Source organism: Colias eurytheme, chromosome 10, assembly GCF_061535395.1.
Source record: "Colias eurytheme isolate Ceu_HAF_F1 chromosome 10, ilColEury1 Martin Lab GWU primary, whole genome shotgun sequence".
Lineage (NCBI taxonomy): Eukaryota > Metazoa > Arthropoda > Insecta > Lepidoptera > Pieridae > Colias > Colias eurytheme.
In genome coordinates, this window is record NC_142989.1 from 5,604,748 (window position 1) to 5,623,449 (window position 18,702).

At 32.4% G+C, this 18,702-nt stretch overlaps 1 protein-coding gene across 6 annotated transcripts in view; it reads right to left on the minus strand.

Annotated features, from left to right (window-relative positions):
• The window catches only part of LOC149905179 (uncharacterized), a 123,671-nt gene that overhangs the window by 55,632 nt on the left and 49,337 nt on the right, over nt 1–18,702 (minus strand). The window lies entirely within an intron of this gene.

Genomic DNA, 18,702 nt, shown 5'->3' on the forward strand with positions numbered 1-18,702 from the left:
CGCCGAAAATCTGCAAAAATTTTTTTTTTCGCTAAACTTTTTGTACCAGTATTGCATTTGGATTTTTGGAGAGTATTTGATAAAATGTGACCATTATTATATTTGCCATACTTCTAGTAGGGGGAAAAAGTGCTGCCATACTTCATAAATAAATTGAATATTAATTTATAGGAGTGAAGATTTCTACCACCTAGATCTTTGAAATTTTGTATTTATATTTGTTGAACCTCAAACTTATAGGAAAGATTAATGCCATACTGTTACAAATCGTTCAAAATACGAATAAAATCATACAATAAAAAAAAATCTTATACACATTTGCCACCTCCCACAGGTATGGCATTATCACACTTCTATTTATAATCATTCAGGAGTTGTTGAAAAAAAAATTAAGGGTGTTACAAATGGTTCGGTGAAAAAAAAATTTGCAGATTTTCGGCGGTATGGTGACCATTTGGAATCGTCCAAAAAGTATGGCATGGCGATTTTCGTAAATGGCTGCACGACGATGGTTACCTGTGCAAAAGTTAGCCTGGTACAAATGGTTGAATTGTTTTTTTTAAATCAACACATTCGCGTCGGTATGGCGGGCTGTAAGTCACACCGGAAAAGTATGGCATGACACTACCGCCTACTTCTTTTTTATGGGCTATCGGTAAATTCTAAAATTTTTGTGTTACAAATCGTTTGACTTCGCTATTTTTCCGACGAGTTCGACTAACGCCCACGCGACTAAGCCGCCGGTACCAGCGTTCACACCATCGTTTTTCTTTTTGTCATTGCGTACTAAGACCCCTGTAGAACCGCCATCCTGTTACAAATGACTCGAAATTTTGTGTCAGTATCTCCCGGTCTATATATTTTATTACGTCAATTAATATCTTCACACGTTTATTGTTGTAAAATAGGAGATGTTAACGTTAAGCGATTTCAACACACTGTTGTAATTATTTAAATGGTTTTTTGTCGTAAATTTGTTACTAAATTTATCTGATTCTTATTATTCTTAAAGGGACAGGTACTGACACTATATAAAATTCATATGATGATGTTTATGAAAATTCGGAAAGCAACAAATAAATAAATTCGTTACAGAGGCTTAAATCATTACGATTTATTTTACAAAAATTCGTATGTTAGGTTTTTGGTTTCTCGTATAAAAACAGACGACTAAAAATAAATTGCACAACGTAATAAATTACGAATTTTAATAAAGATCTTTCGAGAATCGTTATCGCCAAGAAAACGGACCATTTGTCAAGACACTAATGAAAACAGAAACGTCTCCAAGATCAGATTTCTTTGCTTATCCCATCCGTTGTAATGATTTCTAATTTATAAACGCATTACTGATTTTACTATTTATTAATCCGATTTTAGAAAGTATATGGCTAGGAATATTAAATAGCAAAATGAATTATTATTACTTGTTTGATAAATATTTAGTTATATGCAATAGCTTTAATTTTAAAACTGAGTAACTAAGTGAAATGTTTTTTTTTATGTGACGTTGTTCTGATTCAGTTAAAAGTCCGAAAGATTACGTATCATTTTGTAAAGAAATAAGCTAATAATCCTAAGAACAATATTTACAAAGCTTTAAATCAATCTTAAGCGTTAACATTGCTGCAGGCGAAAGTAATCCGTCAATCAGATTTCCGATGAATTTATTTACATTCTGTCATCGCGCGATCACAATCTAATTTAAATAAGGATTGTTTTAAAAGATTGACAAAGTTAAATCTTTGTAAGATCTTTGTCTTACTATTACCAACTATTGTACATATTCATAATTAAGAACCGCCACCGAATCAGTTAGTTTTGAATACTAACGTTGTTTAAAAAATAATTAAATACGAGAAGTATCAGGTGGACAGGAAGGCGAAGGTATGTATTGTTTGGTAACCATAATTATCAATGGAACTTCAATTTAATTGTAAACTACGAAAAACTTCCAAATCAAACCTGCATCGATATCATCAACGCTAAACAGCACGTCATAAATAATAGTAAATAGTTGAATCTAAAAAGTAGGAAGGAATATTTGTACAGGGCAAACACGAAAAGAAAAGTTACGCCAATATAAACACACTTTGTGAAAGGTCCCGTAAGTGATATCGTGTTGACTTGAGCGGGAGTGATCTGACTTGTTTGCTATAATCTCAGATTGGTAATAAGATGCGAAACTTGTGTTCCTTAATCCCGCGGGAAAGCCGCGTATTATAATTATAACGATCTCTACATATTTAATGGAGATAGATGGTTAAGTTTGCGATTGTGAAGTTTACGGTGATGAATGTGTTGTGCATTGTTTGACGATGGGGGTATAAATTCTAGTACCTAATGATGTGATAAAGCTAGACAGTTCGTTTGAACATGTAAGGAACTACTGGTTCAAACTGAAAAATGAGTGGTCCAATAGTCGAAATCTAACAACGAGGATAAGCTATAGATAAAAATCATCGCGCTCACAGGAGCAGAATATCAAATGAATAAAGTTACAAGAAAAGTTGCGTAGGACAGCTAAGTATAATATACACGTATATAAGTCGTATATTGTTTCTAATGTTGACAAAGCAATATTTAAACATCGATACTACAATTTACGTCATTGATAATTCGGTTATATATTACCTTGAGTTGTCAGCTAAAGAATAACATTATCGGGGCACTTGTAAGGGCGTTTGATTTTAAAACAGCTTGTAATCCATTGTTGTAAAACGTGTTATACCATTCAATAGCTGATAACATTTAAAACAAATAGATTGCAACGCATTAAACACGATGTAACTTACAAAACAGAAAAACATCCCATATAAACCAACTGTACATTTAAATCCGATTAACTAAATATATTATGACAAAACTTTTCGTAATATGTTCTATAATAATATAACATATGTACATTTTATTGACGAATCACCTGATAAGGCTTTCGTGGTATTTATAGTGTTAAGATGTAGGTATAGTACGTGGTACTAATCCGGAATCCGGATTATAAACAATCTGTGTCGTAAATTTGATCGAAATCCAATTGCTCATATTTATAATAAGGGCGTAATTTAATCCCTCAGTCCCTGAATCACAGACACAATAGAAAATCTATTGTGTCGCGGCCCGATCGGGCCGCTCGGTGGTCAATGGGTTAAATATAACTTTATTCTGGAGCATATAACTACAATAAAGTTTATACAGCATTTGCTGGTCCCAGAAAATGTTGGCATAAACACCGTGAGTGCTTCGAGATATACACAACACGCAGTTCAAAAATCATTTCAAGCTCACAATCACTTAAAACCAAATATTTATTCCGACCTCGTCTGGCAATTGTCCAACAACGCTAACGGAGTAGTTACAAAAGATTTGAATACAGGAACGTTGCGAAATACACCGCGATATTGAAATAACTAAAATAACTGTTGTGACAATTAATAATTTAACTGAAGGTAAATTTACGTAATTAAAATCAAAGGCACTCTCAATACAAGTTATTGAGTACAACGTTGTCAGGTACAACAACAAATTATCAAAATAGTGGGAAAACAAAAAGACATTGAAAAAAGATAAATGGAAAAAGCAAGCTGGGAGCTCTGGTTTCTATTCTCTTAACTGGGCACAAGCAGCTCGAACGGTAAAGTTATATTTGTAAGTCAAAGTCGGAGCTAAAACAAAGGCTGAGCTGATCCGACTTGAATCGAATAAGGGCTAACGCAGTGCGTTTGTATGACTTATACCTGAAATAGAAGAAGCTATTATTGGTAGACCACCGACCACGGCCGGTAAGATCAAAGCTCCATAGAATATAATCGTGACATCAATGCTATACGGTAGCTAAGGGTACTTGTATCATTAGTCAACGTCATATCATAGCTTCATTCGTGAATAAGTAAAAAGGTCGGCGCTATTCGCGAGATTAAATGTTAATAATTTAAATTATCATGCTAACGCTAATGAAGTGTTGCTTCTGTTTGTGAACATTTGTAAATTAAAAGCCATCACAACGTTTAAATATTGAATATGTAAGCTGCGTTTTATTTACCGATGTAGAGCTTTTATAGTAAAATCTTTAATTAGATTGAATCGTATTGGATGAGATATTATTGATTGATAATTAATGATTGCAAATACAACAATTCAAAGAAGAACTTAAAGAATATTTTATTATGAAGTAGCAGTTTATTCGGCCGCTGTCTTAGAACAATCGATCTCTTTAAACAGCGCCATCTAGTCCCAATTACGTATCAATTTTCGATGTTTACTAAAGAACAGTAAACAATCTAACACACAAGTTATTTAATGTATGATCTTCACTCGACGTTGCTTTCAACTCCCATCTCATTCATGATTATATTGCAATTGACGCATGCAATGCAGAGTACTTACACTGATACATTATGTTTAACGCAAGTAAGAATAAAAGGCTTAAGTATTATGGAGGTAGGAGAGGCCGTAAGTGAGGTGACTTTTACCTGAAACAATAGAGGACATTCATTTTAAATATGTAATTTATTTTACATTGGTATGTAAGAATACCTACTTACAAAATTATATAACAAAAAAATGTATCGAAATTTAAAATTGGACATAGCTTTTGGAGGATGACCGGCTTTTGTGGAAGTTTTGACAAGTCCAAGTCACTTCCATGTCTATATTTCTATACTAAAATCATTTCTAAATATAAGAATTACATAAGAAACAGGTAGTAATTCCGACCGGCTAACCAAAAAGCGGTGGAAACGTTTGAAACTTTATAATCCTGTTCAATATCGGATTCGATTACATTCCACGACTCTATACAAAGATTTTTATGTTCAGTGTCATTGGTACTGCCAGATCGTATTAGTAATGGAGCTTATCTATCGTATTGAATTGTCAGCGCTGTAAAAATGGAATTCGTATTGGTATAATGCTTTAGATTGCATTTGATGTTGTGGTAACTGGTGGTAATTGTTTTGTATTGACTGCTCTAATTTTGTTCATAGACACCTTTATATGCAATAGTACAATTCTTGTATAGGATAGAATGTATGCAATAGTACAATTCTTGTATAGGATAGAAATTCTACCTACCTATTAGTAATGTTAACTAAATTGGTAATTGATATTTTAATCGAAATTTATATTTAATTTACCCATATCGATAATTTCAAATTTTGATCTACAAAACAAATCTTAATATCTTATATATAAAATTCTCGTTTCACAATGTTAGTCTGCATACTCCTCCGAAACGGGTGGACCGATTCTCATGAAATTTTCTGTGCATATCGGGTAAGTCTGAGAATCGGCCAACATCTATTTTTCATATGTACCACGGGCGAAGCCGGGGCGGACCGCTAGTAATATATATAAATCTCGTGTCACAATGTTTGTCCTCAATGGACTCCTAAACCACTTAACCGATTATAATAAAATTCGCACACCATGTGCAGTTCGATCCAACTTGAGAGATAGGATAGTTTAAACATGTAGGTACCACGGGCGAAGCTGGGGCGGACCGCTAGTCGAATATAATATGTTTCTTTATGCCTTTAATTTATTCAATCTCTTAATATATTATGTGAGATTTACATGCATATTTGAAAAGGTATTTTTGACTTTTCCAATACGATAAAACTACAAAAGGCATTTCACGAAGGGTCGAAACAGCCACCTAAAGTTAGGTACTATCTTGACGTGCGAAACTTTTACAAAACCTCATATCAAGAAGGCTTAGATCAGCAAAAGTTATTTAAAGTTAATAAATCTATTTGTACAAAGACCCGATATCTTTATATATTATGTAAATGAATTGGAATAAATTATTGCTCAAGTATATGAATTATTAGAAATAGTTTAAAATTGGTTAAATTCTTTCGGTATATATTTTTATTTAAACAACCCACGCACGTCTTTGTGTTGTAGGTAAATACTTAAATATGAATGTAGGTACATGTAACAATTGCTTAACTGGGAACTTTTGCTATATAAACACGACAGTCAAAATATATTTCTTATGTTTGTACAGGCATGTGTACATACATTTTATTAAATAGGAATAATCGGATTCCAACTTACTCAAACTTCCAAAAAACCCCATTTCGTGCAAATGGTGGAGATAAGCACATAATATTTGGAGTCGTTATTCTTGTATTTACGACAATACTTGTGAGTTGTGACAGATAAGATTGTATAATTTTACTCATCTACCACGTGAATTTTATCATTTTTCAAAATCACTATAGAATATAGTAACCATTTAAATAAATGTTATAATTTTTATCTCAAACACATATTTACAAGTTTCAAAAACAGTAAAGATAAAGGAAAGTAAACAGATAACAACAGATTAAAAATACATACAGAACTCGATTGTCTAAAACATAATCTCGTATTTATTATCGAATGATTCTCGAATAATTGGCCATAAAATGAAGTTATTTCTCCGTACGCATTTACTTCGCGATTTTATTTCAACTTTAATTTTATTATTTGATTTACCGTTACTCGCAATAAACAGCTCTTGGTATGCAATCAGAGCTAATCAACGTTAAAAATTGCTGGACCCTTTCAATTTAATATGGAACGGTTCGATAATTCTAAATGTTTTATTCGTAGGTATTAGCAATTTTTACTTTCAATACAGTCGAGCGTCTATTATATGAATATACAGTCTAGATATAATAAAAAGTTGAATATAAATGAATGTCTAAATCTCCCATTGAAATTGTATTTTGGTTATAAATGTATTGGAAAATAGGCATGACGACAGTATCCATAAATGATCGTATTAGTGTTTTTAAGGGAAAATGTATAATAAATAAATTAAATATAGCGACTTAGAAATCTTAAAAACATTAAGATTAATGAGATTATCAATAAAATAAAACATTGAAATTCTGAAGTTCGCCATTTTGACTAAAACACGCGTGACGTCACGCATAAGTAAACAACTCACGTCAGATGTATTTTGTTGTTATGAATATGTTGAGAATACGCATTTTTATTTATTTTCTATTGTTTCACGTATGCTTTATCGACTCAGAACAGAAATATAATTGCGAATTCACGAATACATGGTTCGGGATTCTCCGCGCCAACTTTATACAATAATTTCTTATTATTTTTTCGCTTGAAATAATTACTAACACATTTTTGAGCATTATATTTATGTGGATTCACACTGCAATACTGCACACCACTTATAAACTTTGTAATTCGTTTCTATAACACATATTAAATAAAGACTTTTTTAATTTTCTTCGCAATGCGTACAAATAATTACGTATTTACCAAAGTTTGACGTCACGCCTACGCCATGACACCTGCGAGCTGTTTTGGCACAGATATTAAATATTTTTTGAAAAATGGCTTTAATCTTCGTTAAATTTAAGTATATTACCGAAATATAGGGTTTTTCTTGTATAGTAAACGTATACACACATTATGGAAGAGAATTTCAAAATCTTTCGTCATGCCTATTGTAATTCTGAAAATCTTATTTAAATACATAATGGTTTTGTTAAAAAAAAATGTTTTTTGAATATTATTAAGATGCCGATAGAGAGAACCTACTAAATAAAACTTTTGTAGATAGTGATTATTAAATTCTTTACTTTATTCCTACCTATTTTCATCTTTAGGGTTCCGTATATAATTAATTGCTATATGTGTGATTACTTACACTGTATGGTGTAATGCTGTATGACCTACATCAGACAGTACAGAATTTAAACCAGGGTTAATCTAATGTAAATTCAATACATCTAAAATGTAATTGGGTGGATAAATTCGGTAGTAAATTTCATGATCAAATACTTATTACTTATTAAATTGATTACTTTCAATAAATACCTTTCAAAGGTGTTGTTAAAAACTTTATTTATTCCCAGCTAAAATATTTAGTGAAGGTATTTAGCTGAATTTTTATTAAAAAAAATTGTACACGTAAAATGTTTTCGATGCTAAGCTGATACTATTTCGGTTTAATGATTAAGCTATTGAAAAATATTTTCATTCGATTTTAAACTAAAGTTATATTTATTTATCTTATGAAAAATAAAACATAAAAAATGTATCTACCTACCTACAGTTCACAGATTTGGGATAAAAATTATAAGTAGCATTTATATGATGATTTTCTTAGAAATTATCTTTATATAGCGGTACTATTCAATAATAACTTCTATCGAAGGTAAATGCAAAGAAAACAATGCAAAACAAGAATAAATGTGTTTTATTTAGAGATAATCCTGTATATTGGTTGTTGAGACCGGTAGAGGCAGTAAATTCTCCGAGCAAACATGGCCAACCTGATTTTAACGCTTGATGTAAAATGTTTGTATTATAGACTTGAAATCGAAATTCGGAGACCTATAGGTATTTTATTTTAGATACCTACATTTACAAATAAAACGTTTCTAAATATTTTAAGATTATTTTTTCTTGATCGTAAGAGTGTAATGTTATACACAAAATTATTTTTATGTTTAGTAGGCACCAATTTTTGATAACACTTTGTTCGTAAACTTTAACTTTCGTATACCAATTTAGCTGGTCTTATATTCATGAAATTTCCTCTACAAAATATTGTGTTATGTAATGTTATTCTCCCGAGCCTACCCTAATAAAATTAAATGCAGCGTCATCGATCGTATTTTTACCCTTACTTTTCCGCCCTACATAATCTTACAAATTTAATGAAAAGTCGGTTCTTACAATCTTATGTAACACTTTCACTAGAGATAAAAATAATAAATAACACCTTTATGAATATTTAGGATCCGGAATAGAGTAGGAATGTATATTAATAAATATTATGGACTAGTTGCGCTCCGCGGTTTTACCTGCTTTTGGTATCCGCTCCGCTCCTATAGATTGTATTAGCTTGATGTAGCATACCTTTATCGACAAATGGACTATCTAAAAGTGAAATAATTTTTCATATCTAAATTATTTCACTTTTAGATAGTCCACGGGGGCCGTGGTTCCTGAGATTAGCGCGAACAAGTTATCAAAATTATACAAATTTTATGGTAGAGTATGTACCTAGTTGTATATATTTACTATTGAAGCTAAAGTCAAACGGATAAACGGCATTACCTTTTCGCAATAGATCCTTTGATATAAGTTGCACGAACAGAATAAAATTTGTAGTCTTGCTATTTCTCGAGTGGCCCGAGATTGCTCATGCATTGAACAAAATTTAAACGAGTATTTGATTTGTATTGTAGTTCAGAATATAAATGTACATGAGATATTGTTGAGTATTTATTTTTTTTGGTATGGAAAATCTCTTTTATAATATTTATTTATCTCGAGATCAAGATTCATGAGAAACTAGTGTGTGTAAATGTGTGTGTGTATGTGTGTTATATTTCTTAAATATTGATATGTGTAGTTGTTTAACCAGGAATAATGTATTAATGGTACATATTATCATAAGCTTTTATAAGGTAGGTAGGTATACATTTCGACCCAACAATAAAGATGATTCTTTACTTATCATCAAGACTTACGAAAACAGTAAATACGCCTCCTGCGTACGGATAAACTGACAAAGAAATGTAACCAAGAAGCATCCCTTATAAAAAAGCGTTTATCCCGTTCATTTGCGAAATTATTACACAAGGCACATACTTGTTATCCGTGCGGGAAATCGAATGGAAAACGTAAAAAACAAGCAGTGTTTCGGAGGACAAAGGCAAATAAAACGCGTTTAATCCTGTCCGGCCTTCAGAAGGGGAAAGAAAATTGAATTTATTATCAGTTCTATTTGAGTGACGTGTTATTTCACACGTCAGCAAAGAGTCGGAATCCAATCAGGGGACAGGATATCCAATACTGTCTTACACGTCCTTCGCAAGGTTCTGTGATAGACTCATTTCGCATTTCTAGACGGTCTGAGAGGTGGATGGAAATTTAAGGTCAGGTCAAGTATACTTACTATACTTACCTGTATTAATAAATAAATAAATAAATAAATATTATAGGACATTATTACACAAATCGACCTAGTCCCACAGTAAGCTCAACTAAGGCTTGTGTTGTGGGTACTAGGCAACGATAAATATAATATTTAATAAATACATATATAGATAAACACCCAGACCCAAGAACAAATAATTGAGTTCATCACACAAATATTTGCCCTGACCGGGGATCGAACCCGGGACCGTCGGCTCAGTAGGCAGTTACTTACCACTGCGCCAACCGCGTCGTCAATTAATGAGCTCTTGATAGCAATCGATCGCTATGATACTCGACCGTATTGGTTTCAATTATTTACTAACAGCAGACAATATTACCTATGTTTATATAGAAGTATTTGTGTGCTAAATCTACGAAATGAATTTTGAAATAGTTAATGTAATTACATAGATATTAGATTATAAACAACAACAGTAAATCAAATCAATAGATCGATTAATGTAATTAAATCTTTTGTTAGTTTAACTCGCCCTCAAAATTAAATATGGGAAACAGTTCCAGGAAGTTCCAATTGTTTGCGGTTTTTATGCTTTTCCTAGAAGCGATGGGTGAAAGGCTTTGGCTTCAATATTGATTCAATTTTTATTTAAATACACTTTTAAGAGCTTTCAACGTAGCTGCAGGGTTTAATATTTCGGTTTATTTGTGTATCTTTATTGCAACAACACAAAATCGATTGTCGAATTCATCAATAGTAAATTTATTTTTAAGCGGGAGAAACAATACTTTTATATACCACTATAGTGTGCAGGCGGGGTTAGACTAAAGGGGTTGAGCCTAACGTATAGTTAGCTAATTGAACCATAAAGTTTAGGGTTCAATAACATATAGGTATAGATATTAGGTACAAGTTTGACAAAGGCCAAAGCTTTAAATATACACAAAATATACTCACAAACTTCTTTAGCTCTAGGTTATACGATAAAGTGTTTAATGCCTGGAGGGGTAGAAACGTCTTTAGCCTATTGCTGGAGAAATATAAATAAGAAGTTTATTAGTTTGGGTACACCCAATACATATCTAAGTATCAAATATTAAGCAACTGTTAAGGGCTTTAGTTGTTAGTTTACTGTTATGTTGTTGTATTAGGCACTGATGCTGATTTCTGGTGAAAAATGGTAATAATCTCGTGTTAATTTGGTAATAAAATAAATTCCATTTTTACAAAATAGAATTTGAGATGTACAAGTAACCATAACGAAATTTAAGCAATAAACAGCCTTATAAATAAAACAAATAAATTTTGATTGTAACAAATTTACACAAAGATTAATATAAGAAAGAATAAATTTTTATAAATTTAAAGAATAAATTTCGTTTGATGTAAATGCACCGTAGATAATCTTTATATATAAAAATGAATCGCAAAATGTGTTGGTAAGCGCATAACTCGAGAACGGCTGAACCGATTTCGATAATTCTTTTTTTATTATATTCCTTGAAGTACGAGGATGGTTCTTATGGAGAGAAAACGTAAACATGTACCACGGGCGAAGCCGGGGCGGACCGCTAGTATTATATAAGAACCGTAATTACCAAACAATATTTGCACAGACTATAAAACATGCATCATTACAACCAATGATGGCAACTGCGAAATAAGCAATGGCCAGTTGTCAATGCTGATAATTCGCGATGATGGATGGCCACCCATCACCGCTTCCTGCCATTTACATATTATGAGCTAAAGTCAAGTAATAAATAGGATAATGGCTTGCTGTAGGTCTGAATTACTCTAGACTGGTTTCGTATTCTATGGACTCAAAAGCCGTTGCTATAGGCCATTTCTAATGAATAATGCGTGGAAATAGCCTTGTGTTTCTAATGGAATATGCGTGATAATATCTTATTTCTTTCATTTAATTCTATTCTAACAACATACATTTTGAGATAAGATTTTATAGAGAACTAGCTTTCCGCCCGCGGCTTCGCCCGCGTTTTCAAAGAAAAACCTGTTTCCGTAGGATTTCCGGGATAAAACCTATCCTATGTCCTTTCTCGGGTATCAAAATATCTCTATACCAAATTTCATGTCAATTGGTTCAGTAGTTAAGGCGTGATTGAGTAACAGACAGACAGACAGAGTTACTTTCGCATTTATAATCTTATATATAAAATTCTCGTGTCACAATGTTAGTCTGCATACTCCTCCGAAACGGGTGGACAGATTCTGATGAAATTTTCTGTGCATATCGGGTAAGTCTGAGAATCGGCCAACATCTATTTTTCATAAGTACCACGGGCGAAGACGGGGCGGACCGCTAGTATTAGTATGGATTTTACGTATAAAATATTTCACAATAATAAATGATATGTTTGATGAATTTGCTCAGACATTTTACATTAATCATTGATCTAAAAGAGCTAATTGTGTAGGCTTTATGTAGTAATCCGATATGTGTACATACACATCACATATGCCTACATTACCGGTACGTAATTATATTATAATAATTAAGAAGATCTGGATAAGAGAAACTCAATATGTCGATTATTATACGTCCAATTCTCATCTACTTTCATTGGAAGAGCCTTTTTCGAATAAGAAAGCTATACCGTAGGTACCAAACGATTGTGCCGGCTGTTATGTTGTTGATTGGAATTGTATTTCCAATCTTGCAACATGAGACCCAAAGGGATAATACCTTATTAATTATTAATCATTAAGAATGTTTCTGACCGGAGCCAAGACAATATGAAGGATTGAAGACATAGCGTGCCAACCCTCTAGGGATTACAAGACTATAAACTTCAAAGGTTTCGCTGCTCAAATTTTCCAGACTATGTTTTGTCTATACCTACTTATGTATTGTAAATACAAAACTACGTTTGCAGCTCTGTTTTGACTTAATTATGAACATTAATATTATGGATTTATCTTGAATGTTTTGTTTGTGTTTGCTTGATAGTGTGAGTACGTGGTGAGTACAGTGTAGTGGTAGTCACTAATGAAGAAGTCATACATATATATAATAAAAATATAAAGGTATGAACACAACATTATACAGGGTGGAAGGTTAAGATGGGGCATGAAGGGCAGGTACCTTAACCGTTGTAGCTACATGAAAATGTTCTTAGGAGACTATCCTTAAATTCTTGAGAAATTTTAATCTGCATTCACAGATTTTTGAAAAAATGTACGGTCAGCAAGGAAATCGGCAGTTTTCAAAAAAAAAATTTTTGATGCCAATCGATCCAGTTTCTCATGGGGATCAAAACACTCTAAAAGACCAACTGAGGTATGAGTACTAGAAAAGTCAGAAATCGCGAAAAACTATTTTCATTCATGAACAAGTAAAAAGACAAAGGCACAGCAGCATAATATGCCAGCGACGCGGGGCATGAGCGGGCGGTGGCTGGCAGCTCGTGTACGAGATGAAAAATTATTTAAATTTGAATATCGAACGAACACGTCACATTTTTATGGCTTATGTAAACAATAACACATAGAAAACAAAAGTTACCAAAAGTCTGTCTTCACTTATAATGTCCTTAAATAATTTGGAACGTTTAGATCTGTTAGAGGCTTACTTTTTAAATAATAAAAACCCAACAGTTGCATTGGAATGGTACAGGAATAAATACCCAATGCGACATGTACCGACGCGAAAGGTAATTGCGAATCTTGTAAAAAATCTAGCAGAAAGTGGCTCATTTGAGAAAAGCTTGACACGTCCGCGACGTTCAAAACGAACAAACCTATGTTTACCTCAAAACGGTGACCACTTTGAGCATCTCATATCATAAGTTTTATGTAAATTATTTCAGAAATTCTGGAATTATCACCACTTTAAATGTTGTTTTTTTGTTATTTTTTATTTCCTTTGACAACCGTTTAATTAAATTAATGTTTCTTCTTAATCAGTATGTGTTTTAATAATCATAAACAAAAAATATTGAAGCCTGAAAATCTCTTTGGAGTTTTCTATTAGCGCATCTTTTGTTGAATCACTTATTTTCTTAGTGAATGTGTGGAAATAGTTTTTCGCGATTTCTGACTTTTCTAGTACTCATACCTCAGTTGGTCTTTTAGAGTGTTTTGATCCCCATGAGAAACTGGATCGATTGGCATCAAAAAAATTTTTTTTTAAAACTGCCGATTTCCTTGCTGACCGTACATTTTTTCAAAAATCTGTGAATGTAGATTAAAATTTCTCAAGAATTTAAGGATAGTCTCCTAAGAACATTTTCATGTAGCTACAACGGTTAAGGTACCTGCCCTTCATGCCCCATCTTAACCTTCCACCCTGTATACCAAAGTAACAAACTAATGATTTATTACCTTATACACTACGCCAAGTTTCGTGTGTGTTAACTTATTTTCATATAGTAAAAAACTGATTTCTTACTACTTACTGATTTCTAAAGAAACAAAAGAAAGTTAATATAACCTTTAAACCATTAGCATGAAATAATACAACTCTTGTAGGAGGTACATAAATAGGTTTTGTGCTATTAATAACTTAAAAAGTATCAAAATGTTTTCTTTTCGTAAATCCTTAATACAATGTAATTAGCCACCTACAAAACAACAAAATCGTTTATTTCGGGACCTAAATTTACAACTAATGTTTCTTTTTTGTAAATTATTCTTAACGTGTAGGAACTCGAAATACAACATAAAATAATCAGCCTTGAATTAATGTGATATTCATTTAATCCCTAGGCACGTTTTATTGTAGCATTTCAACAGTTTTTGGAACTCTTTCCTAAAAATAAACACACTTAATATTGTATAATATTATATCCATAACATTTTGTAGTTTTCTGGCATCACTAATTAAAAAAAATGTATAGGTAAGTGAGCCTGTCAGATACAATATGAATATATGCAATAATAATAACTATCACATTTAAAGTGCCATGTGCTGTGGCCATGTGCTTATTGAAGAAAACTTTATAAAATCTTCTTCCATAATTTATTCAAAGGTGACTTAAAGTTGAAACTATTAACATGCTTTCAAGAGGTAATTTATATGATTGCGCCCAACTACCGTAATTATGTAAAACAAAATTATAAACCAGAGAAGCGAACATAATTGGAGAATATTCAAAGGGTCTAGTGAACAGAAATAGCAATGGAATTCTTTATGTCTTGCGCACCTTTCAAGATGAATTTAAAAACAGCGCTTTGTCAATCGGCTGACTATGTTAATACCCCTTTTTCTTGTAATCAAAATCGCAATGGTATTACAAAATAATGTATTCTATTGTTTAATTATAAAAGGTACGTTGGGGAAAAATACGTTGCGGTAAAATTTATATTCAGTGAAATTAGGGTAAATATACTTTTCTTTGACAATTAATTAACAATATTGCCAAAAGAGAAATTTATACGGGTGCCTAAATTAAAGTCAATATAACTACTAAATATGCTTTAAATTGGCATGAAATTTCCAAAATAATTTTAATTCTTTGGTGTATTAAGAAATATAGGTTTAATTATAAAAAAAATATGCACAATTATTTTAAAACGCAATGGTCATAAAATTAAAATGCAATGCTCAGTTGACCACCCACGTAGCGAATGGTCGCCATTTAATTAATATGTGAACTGGCCATATTATTTAATTGATGCAATTACTTTATTACCCCTTAAGGGTTGCTAATTATACCTACTTATAAAACTTAACCGACGCATAGTGAGAACAAAGATTTTTTGAAGAGAAGAACATAAATTATTTATTTGTATTTATACCATCAATATTAGTTGTCCGCGATAGTTAATAATTCAGTAGTTTTCCAACTAAACGTTGAGTTTATTAGATGCAAAATACGGTCTGGTAGGAAAGAGTAAGCATTTGCCCGAAAAGAAAAATCGATTCGTGAAACAGAGGTCGAGGGTGTACGTCTACCGTATACAAAACCGGTACACAGGACTAACTTTTTAAGGAATTATGCTGTCAGTTAAGATCAGTGCACATTCTCTTTGAATTTACTTGTATGGAAAAATGCAACAACTTGTCGTTGATTACGACGCTTTCCAGTTATTCAACTCAGAAAAAAGCCCACAAAACATTTTAATCAATCTAGTTACCTTTGAAAAAACTCACATAGCTATGTCGTGCATAAAATGAATGGACATTTAAATCAATCAAGACACTCGGAATGCGACGGGGCTAGTTCAAAACGATGTATTCACTTGTATTGCTAACGATGAGGGAACACGAAGCTTTGATTCGATTTACTTTCCCAATAAGGTGGGTTGAACGATGTCGCCGCAAAGCAAAACATCGACCCTACAAGTTAGTACACATATAATAACTTTCGTCCATTATCAACTCTATTATACCGAGATAAAGTTTGTATTCCAACGACATCCCCAATTTTTTGGTCTCAATTGATATGAACGCAAATCAAAACTTGAAGCGTGTGGAGACTTTTATGAAAAATCAAGAGGGCGACAGGACGGGGATATGGTTAACACTAAGTTTGATTAAAAAATAAGTGGTTATTGATCTTCAGGTGCGCTTGCAGATGAAAAATATGTCTATTGGTCCGTGAATCTGCTCTTGCCGAATCTTCCTCCAAAAAATTTTCAAAGCCATCAGAAATATTTACATTCTAATTTAATTAATAATTTATAGCGTGGAATTATACAAACGTGTTTAAAATTTCCTAATGTAAATTCCATAAGCAAATACGAGTACAAACACATATAAGTAAACACTCAGGAAAGCGTAGAATCTCACGACAGCTGTCAATGTAGAAACTCGAGGCAATTGAAGGGTTTGCTCCCCATGTAAGGAAAATTTCTCCGGGATCATTTTGACTGTAATACACCTTAACAGGAATCACTCAAAGTCGAATTTTCAATGAAATGAATTACGCACGACGCTTTAATGTGTCAATTGCGTGCTGGAAGGAAGAACACGTACAGAATGAATTTTTTAATTTCGTCGTATGGTGAGTTATATAAAACAAACTAAGCTTTTCAATTAAGAACCACTTAGGAAAATTGTAAGTATCATCAAATAATTTAGAAGAAATAGGAAATAATTACTGTGAAAGAAACTACTGTTAAAATTGCTTTATATGAATAAGACAACAAACTAAATGCATTGATCAGATAAACCTACATTTGTATAAGTAATCATTATGTAATTTATAGACAGTACCTATTGCTATAAATCAAATTATTAATTCCGCCTTATATTAATAGTTAGCCCACGACGCAATATTTCATAATCCGTCCGTTACATGATCAATTTTGTTGATAAAACAATATTGATAATCTATTCAAGAGCAACCAACCGTAACATTGTGTATTACGTCGAACAATGTGGCACAGCAAGGTGTTTGTCTGTCCACCTACATTTGCATCTCAAAGCCCGAGTTACCCTCAATTAAGTGAAAGCTCATTTGATATTCGTTCACAGATATGCCTATTATAAAATGCTTATGCGCCCTCTTCACAATGGGTAGCGTTGGTCCAACAAATGATTGTCCATGTTTGCCGCCATTACGTCGATTATGAATAAACATCTACAATGACGGCCGATCATATTTAGGACCTCTACACTTTTGTGATTGCCTCTACTCGCCCAACGCTGCCCATTGAGAAGAGGGCCCATTAAAATGTGACAGGCTGACGAGTTTGGTAAATATTCAATTTTATAATTTCAAGTGTGTACGTGACATGCTGTGTTAATTAGGGATGATGCAGTATTATTGGAGGTCTCGCTTAAAAACCATTCGCGTTATTTTCAATTAATTTTATTATATGTACTAAACATTTGTCCTGAATTTACTCGATCACAGCTGTGTTACGTTTTGTAAAATTAATATGCGAACAACATGTCTTTGAAATGAGTTTGAGAACAATTTTGAATGATTGGGTAACGTACAAAAACCTAACCTTATAAAATTTATTTTTGTTACTTTGTAAATTGTAATATTGCAAAGAAGCTGATTAGTCCGTCCTATTTAATTAATTTATTTTAACCAAGAATAATTAAAATATTCCGTACCTTACGGATGTTAAAGATCCCTTGTGGTGAGATTTTGATATCTGTCTATTCGCAGCCCTTTTTGTTATTTGCCAATTTGCAAGATTAAATAAATTCGCGCCTGTTTATAGAATGAACGAGCCCTTTGCTTTGCTTTTTCTTGTATTCACTTCTTCAGTATTACGTAGTATTACTAGTATTATTAATTATTATAATAATTTGCGAAAAAGAGTTCAAAATCGTTGAGCATCACGATATTTTGAGTTTTCCGAAAATAAATAACAAAGTCGACCGAAATACAAATTGATATTTATTACTTATGAACATATTATCATAATATCCCTGGGTATACATAAACTTTATGGATCGATCGTATAAAGTTATTTTCTTGATTACGTTGTTTTAATATCGTCTTTCTTCTCTCGCTTTCTTATATCAATACGTCCAAATAAAAAGTAGTAGATAATTTTCTTAATACCTACTAAAGAAGTTTCAAAACTAACCAAAGCTACATACATAATCCGTCACGAAAATACGTCCTCAAATGAAACTCCCACTATACTTATCACAAAGTAACTAACATATTATTACATTTGATTCACGAAGTAACATACGGACAATAAATCTGAATACCTAGCAAGCAGTGGGGTGAAAACCGCTGGCATCGCGCCACGCTGCTGCATTATCTACTCCATCAGTATTACTTGTACGAATGGACTGAACAAAACTAACTATGTAGCTATATAAATAGCTATGTTAGATATTATGACACGTATTCTATGAA